The following is an 8,045-nucleotide window of genomic DNA, read 5'->3' as shown; positions in this document are numbered from 1 at the left end:
AATAATGAATCTTGCATGATGCATGAGACCCTAGAAGAAAATTTTTGAATTCAATGTTCTAAACTTGTATTTTTCGTGCTTCCACTCTTTATGTTCTTACCTGGTCAAATTTTCTAAGGGAGTTTTGACAGAAGTGGGTTTCTGATGCTTATGCAGATATGAAGTTACAAGAATTCCTGAGTTTGAAATAAGGGGGTAGAACCATAGTAGAGTATGAGAGAGATTTCTCTTGACTGAGCCACTATGGTGGAAGCCTAGTTTCCACCCCTAGAGATCGGTGTAAGCGATTTGAGGCTGGGTTAAGGCCTAATCTTAGAATGCAAGTTGTGGGCTTCCGACATCAAAATTTCTCTGAGTTGATCTCATAGGCGTTGGAACTGGAAAGGATAGAACTAGAAGAGGTTGTTAAAAAGGGTACTCAAGAGAAAGAGAAGACTGAAAAGGCTATAGGCCAAGCTACTGAGAGTGGCTTAAGAAAGAGAAAACATTTTGGAAGATCTAGCTCACGCGAATCGGGTAAAGGTAGATCTTATAGACAGAAGCCATCTCGATCTGGTCAACAAACTCAATAGATACCCAGAAATGCGCTATCGGATCGACTTTGTGAAACTTGTGGTAAACCACATAGTGGGGTATGTTATAGAGCCATAGGAGCATGTTTTAATTGTGGAGGGACTGGTCATTTTGCTGAGGGTTGTATCAGTCCATGCCCTTTTGGATAATTTATTACGTCAGAAGGATTAGCCCAAGTTTCTACCCCAAAGAGTTCACTATCGGTTAGTAGAGGTAGAGGCAGAGGCAGAGGCAGGGGTAGTACACCTGGAAGTCAGAGTACTGTGAATCAGCCAGAACAAGGTGATGCTCCAGCTAGAGTATAAACTATGCGACAGAGGGATGAGGATGAGACTTCTGATATTGTTGCTGGTACTTTGTCAATTTTTTTTACTAATACATATATATATATATATATATATATATATATATATATATATATATATATATATATATATATATATATATATATATATATATGTATGTATGTATTGTTTGACCCAGGGTCTGTACACTTTTGTGTTAGTGCCAGCATTGCTTGCCTTCCTACTGTCCCTTTTAAAAAAAAAATCAATTTTGATATGTTTGTGACAAGTCTTTTTAAAATTAGTTTTGGAAAAGTTTGTTTGCCAAAGACATCTCCTAGAATACGATAAATTATTGAATATCGATTAATAAAAGAGTTATATAAGTAAAAACTTGAATAGTTGGTTTAGATGTAACAAATAAATGCCACGAAAATTAGAAAGATTGTTGACTAAAATTGTGACACCCCTTACCCGACTACAGTGTAGTCGAGCAAGTTATGCCACTCAGTGTGCCGGAGCACTCTATTTTATCTGATTTCATTACAGTCCTTGATTTATTTATTCAAAAACTTTATTGAAGATTTAGGCTATTTTTACTTTTATCAAAATCTAACTAAGTTGGAAATTTCAAAAATTTTAACGATAATCCGACAAAGTGTCGGCTGTAATTTGGACTAACAGTTCTTCTGAACCTGCCAAAGACAATTTCAATATATACTCAATTTCTCAAACTTAATAGTCTCAAAAATTTTCAAACATAATGTATCTCAATGCAGTATCCACATTTCTCAGAAATCTTATTAGATTTTCAATATCTCAATATTCACAAGTATAATCTCATTATAACTCAAATTCAATTCACATACTAAAATACTTACTTTGAATAGCTTCCATAATTCATAGGTTAATTACATGAGTTTATTTTGTACAAGATATACAAATAATTTACAATGTGCTAGGAATGAACAATATACATAACATGTATAAAATGAGCCCTATCTACATGCATTGCTGAGGAGGTGACAATCTTGAACTCTTCTGACACTTCTGCAGATCTGGACTCCAAAAATCTCAGTCGACAGTCTACTGGTTTTACCTTGATGCACTGCGAGGAAGCAATTCCATCGTGCTAAGCATTTCGCTTAGTGGTGCAATAATATAACTAAATAATATATACAAGTAAAGAAAGAAATAAATGATAATTCGGATACTCAAGAATCAATTTAATTTGGTATGGTATTTCTAGTATCAACGATCTTATATACTAGTTTGTTCCTCTTTGGAAGTGCTTAGTTTATAACTTTTAAGAATACTAGCGGTATATTATTTTTTATATATGTTTTGTATTTCAATTCTGTAGGGTTCTTCAATTTATATTTTTGTTATTTTTCTTTTGCTAATCTCTTTTTCTTATTCATTCAATACTTAATTTAATTGTTCTGGATTTTCATTATACTTAACTTAACTTAGCTGCACGAATTGAATAATACTTTAATTGATGCCCAAGTAACCTATACTAGATGATCGGGTGGATAACGGTCGTTGGCACCGACACCGGTGCCTCGGGCCGTCATACCATGGGACGCAGAACGTCAACCATGTATGCAGTCAGTATGGCTAAAAAGCCATGATATCACATAATCGGGCATAAAAGCCATGCATACGGGCATAAAAGCCGCGAATACGGGCATAAAGCCATGAATACAGGCATAAAGCCTTTCGCAGTACTGCTAAAACAATACCCTATTGGCATGCCAAACTATCCAAACCAATCTTGTTAGGTATACTAGGGCATTTGATACTTTAAAATATTAATATATTGTGCTTTATGACTTCATTATTTTCAATCATAATTCATACATTCATTTGATCATTTATATGATCACAATTCACATCAATTATCCTTTTATACCATTGTACTCAAAATACTTCTCCTCTTTACAATAATGAGAACTAATGTCTCATTCATACATTAATATGGTTTATTTATCCATTCATTATGTTATTCATATTGATCCCAATTCTAAACAATGGTTCACATGTACCATTGTATTCAAAACATTTTTCCTTTCTCATTTATACATTCAAGAGTCTACTTATGTAATTACAAATTTTATATTTCAAGTTGAGTTACTAATATTTTATGAATTCCATTTGTGATGGGCATATATGCCCTAACTATCTATTCACATCAATTAGGTGACTTATTTTTCATGTTTCAAGTAATCCATGAATATTTCATGGATTTCAAATTTATGGCTTAAATTTCTTTTTAACAATTTTGACTAGGATGCATAGTCCATATTTGTCATACAATTCTAAGCATTTAAGCTTAGAATTGGTTCTAGGTCTTCATCTTAATTCACTAATCATTTTGATTACTATTCACCATACTAGTCAACCAAAATGTTGACCTTTTTATACTTAATGGATATATTAATTCTAATTACACCAAGATCCCACATTTTGAGTTTTACATTTACTAGTATTAATTGCCAATTGCAATTTAAAGTCCCCTAGATGCATTTCTAATTTCAAATTTTGAATTTCAAGTTTTGGTGTCACTATTCACCTCATTGGTCAACAAAAATGTTGACTTTTGCATAGACAATAGGTACATTAGTTTTAACACTCCCGATGTACCACATTTTGCATTTAAAACTTGTTGGAATCAATTACCAAATCCATTTCCAAGCTTATTTCAAGTTTTCATGTCACTATTCACTTCATTAGTAAACCAAAATGTTGACTTTTGCATAGAAAATATGTACATTGACTTTGGCACTTCAAACATACTACAATTTTCATTTAAAACTTGTTGGTTTTGGTCACTTTCTCAAAGCTTAGGTCATTTTGGCAAAATTGCCAATTTTCGGTTTTGGTGCTCCGAAGTTGCACTGTTTCATTGGTCGATTTACTGTTGGAATTTGACAAAACTTCCTTCATAGAAAATGTTCCTTATTTTGTCTAGTTGAATTTCTTTTTTTGAATCACTCCATTTGGAGTTTTGTAGCTCAAGTTATGGCCAAAATAAGTTTACTGTTCACGTGCACTGTTCATGCTGCACTTTTGGGTTTTGGCAGATTTTGGTCCAACTTTGGTCAGCAATTTGATCAAGTTAAGTTCATAATTTAGCCTAACTTTCTTCATATGAAATGTTCTACTATGCCTTAGGTTTTCATCGGTTCAAGAATCGCCTAAATCCGAGTTTTCTAGAGAGAGTTATAGCCATCCAAACATTACTGCTCAAATGAAAATCTGCAGAGTTGCAGGTTTGAACAGTAACTGTGACTGCCATTTGGGTTAGGTTCTGGTCATAATTTGGGATAGGTTTCTTCATGAAAGTTGTTTGTCTATGTCTTAACTTGTTGCTGTAAAAATTTCAGGTCAATTGACCAAATCTACAGTGAGTTATGGCCAAATGAACAGTTACTGTTCATTTGGTCATTTCTGCAGGGGCTGTTTGCAGGGTATCCGGATTGGGGCCAAGTTTTGGTCCTCTTGCTTTGGTCTTTTGGGCATGGTTTCTTCAGTAAAAATGTGCCATTATAAGCCTAGTTTCATGTCCAATTGGCCAAACACCAATTGGACCAACACAGCCCAAGTTATGGCTGTGTAATTGGACTGAATTTTTAGTCCCTCTGCTGCTGTCCTAGGGCAGCCTACATCTTCACTTTGCAATCCTATTTTTCAGTCCAATTCATGGTCAACATACCTAAAATGGTCACTAATTGACCACTAAAATGTCCATTACTCAATTCAAATGCCAAGTCCAATTTTCACCCTTAAAACCCTAATTTCTCATTGCAATACACCTATACACCTTAGTTACACACTTCCATTCATTATATATGTGTTTATACACTTTAAACATAAGCTCTAATTCATTCTAAGTCCATCATCAACACTCAATCCTATTCCTTCCTTAGGGCAGCTGAAATCCATGGTATGTATACACATGAATTTAGTCCATTTAACTTACAATTTCATACTAAATTCAAGTCCTTAACATGGAAATAAAGGAATATTAGCATAAGTAAGCACTAACCTTTGCATGAGCTTTTTGTCCCTTCACAATCCTTCATTTCCTTAACTTTTCTTAGTAACCAAACACTTCCCCAAAAGAGGTAGACAATTTTTAATGAAGGCAATTTAGGTTTTAATGGTGAGAATTCATGGGAATGAAAGAGAGATGAAAGAAAATGTTTATGGAGGAGAGAAAGACATTTTCGGCTGGTTGGGAGGATGAAAATGGCTGCTCACATTTTTTTTCCTTTCCTTTGGTCTTTAATTTGTCTCTTTTAAGTATTTAAGAAAGCTTATTAGCTTGTGATTGGTTGGTAATTTATAAATGACATCATGTGATGTCATTATTTGCATTATTTTGATTTTTTTCTTTGCTTTTCTTTTCTACCACATTTCAATTTAATTTTTAGCAATATTTATTCATATTTTGAGTCATAATAATTATTTACTTAACTGGAAAAGTCGGCCAAAAATCACCTCTGAAGGCGAAATGACCAAAATGCCCTCCGTTTGGCTTAACGGGTCAAAATTGTCTGTACCGATTGAAAAATTTTTCTAAATATTTTCTTGGAATTCTAATGCCATAGGAACCTCAATGACCCTTCTCTGGAGTCCCAAAAATTATTTTATGAAAATTTTCCCGGGTCTAGGGCTCCTCGTTGCGAGAACCGCAACTTCCCTCTAGGTTACCCATCGCTTGGGCACCGGCTCATTTGACTTGGTTGTATTTTATTTCTAAAATTTTTACTAAATTTTTCTTATTAATATTTGAGTTAATTATGATTCCTGACTTTAGTTTAAATATTTTTCTGGACGGTCTAGCTGTCCGGACCGACACCGGTCACCGAAACAGTAGAATGTACCGAGTTGCTACCGGGAGGATGTTACAACTCTTCCCCTCTTATTTAAATTTCGTCCTCGAAATTTATCCGCTGTAAATAGTCGAGGAGCTATTACCTCCTTATTTCTTCACCTTTCCGTGTTATCATACTTCACTTTCTCCTAGTCTCAATCCTATCCTCAAACAGTTATGTACTCATCCTTTTTCATCTTAAATACAGTCTCTTTCTCATCTCCATTCGCTATCTCATTGTCTCTTCACTCTCTTATTCCATACCTTAACCTAAAATAAACAGGAAATACAGATCTGCAATAGTGTCACCTCGACTCTTATGAATGCAATGCATGATATGCAATCTATCTAGGTCCAGAAACGCCTAAACCGCGCTCTGATACCACTAAATGTGACACCCCTTACCCGACTACAGTGTAGCCGAGCAAGTTATGCCACTCAGTGTGCCGGAGCACTCTATTTTATCTGATTTCATTACAGTCCTTGATTTATTTATTCAAAAACTTTATTAAAGATTTAGGCTATTTTTACTTTTATCAAAATCTAACTAAGTTGGAAATTTCAAAAATTTTAACGATAATCCAACAAAGTGTCGGCTGTAATTTGGACTATGTTCTTACGAACTGCCAAAGACAATTTCAATATATACTCAATTTCTCAAACTTAATAGTCTCAAAAATTTTCAAACATAATGTATCTCAATGCAGTATCCACATTTCTCATAAATCTTATTAGATTTTCAATATCTCAATATTCACAAGTATAATCTCATTATAACTCAAATTCAATTCACATACTAAAATACTTACTTTGAATAGCTTCCATAATTCATAGGTTAATTACATGAGTTTATTTTGTACAAGATATACAAATAATTTACAATGTGCTAGGAATGAACAATATACATAACATGTATAAAATGAGCCCTATCTACATACATTGCTGAGGAGGTGACAATCTTGAACTCTTCGACATACAGATCTGGACTCCAAAAATCTCGATCGACGATCTTTGGTTTTTACCTTGACTGCACGAGGAAGCAATTCCATCGTGCTAAGCATTTACGCTTAGTGGTGCAATAATATAACGAAATAATATATACAAGTAAAGAAAGAAATAAATGATAATTCAGATACTCAAGAATCAATTTAATTTGGTATGGTATTTCTAGTATCAACGATCTTATAGACTAGTTTATTCCTCTTTGGAAGTGCTTAGTTTATAACTTTTGATAATACTAGCGGTATATAATTTATTCTATCCGTATTGCATTTCAAGTCTGCATGCAGTCGCAATTTATATTTTTGTTATGTTTCTTTTGCTAATCTCTTTTGCTTATTCATTCAATACTTAATTTAATTGTACTGGATTTTCATTATACTTAACTTAACTTAGCTGAATTGAATAATACTTTAATTGACTACCCAAGTAACATATACTAGACGATTTGGATCGATAACGAGTCGTTGGCACTGGACACCGCGGTGCCTCGGGCCGTCATACCATGGGACGCAGAACGTCAACCATGTATGCAGTCAGTATGGCTAAAAAGCCATGATATCACATAATCGGGCATAAAAGCCATGCATACGGGCATAAAAGCCATGAATACGGGCATAAAGCCATGAATACAGGCATAAAGCCTTTCGTGATCGCTAAAACAATACCCTATTGGCATGCCAAACTATCCAAACCAATCTTGTTAGGTATACTAGGGCATTTGATACTTTAAAATATTAATATATTGTGCTTTATGACTTCATTATTTTCAATCATAATTCATACATTCATTTGATCATTTATATGATCACAATTCACATCAATTATCCTTTTATACCATTGTACTCAAAATACTTCTCCTCTTTACAATAATGAGAACTAATGTCTCATTCATACATTAATATGGTTTATTTATCCATTCATTATGTTATTCATATTGATCCCAATTCTAAACAATGGTTCACATGTACCATTGTATTCAAAACATTTTTCCTTTCTCATTTATACATTCAAGAGTCTACTTATGTAATTACAAATTTTATATTTCAAGTTGAGTTACTAATATTTTATGAATTCCATTTGTGATGGGCATATATGCCCTAACTATCTATTCACATCAATTAGGTGACTTATTTTTCATGTTTCAAGTAATCCATGAATATTTCATGGATTTCAAATTTATGGCTTAAATTTCATTTTAACAATTTTGACTAGGATGCATAGTCCATATTTGTCATACAATTCTAAGCATTTAAGCTTAGAATTGGTTCTAGGTCTTCATCTTAATTCACTAATCATTTTGATTA

This window comes from Hevea brasiliensis, chromosome 12 (genome assembly GCF_030052815.1).
Source record: "Hevea brasiliensis isolate MT/VB/25A 57/8 chromosome 12, ASM3005281v1, whole genome shotgun sequence".
NCBI classification, from domain to species: Eukaryota; Viridiplantae; Streptophyta; class Magnoliopsida; order Malpighiales; family Euphorbiaceae; genus Hevea; species Hevea brasiliensis.
This window is presented reverse-complemented; position numbering follows the sequence as displayed.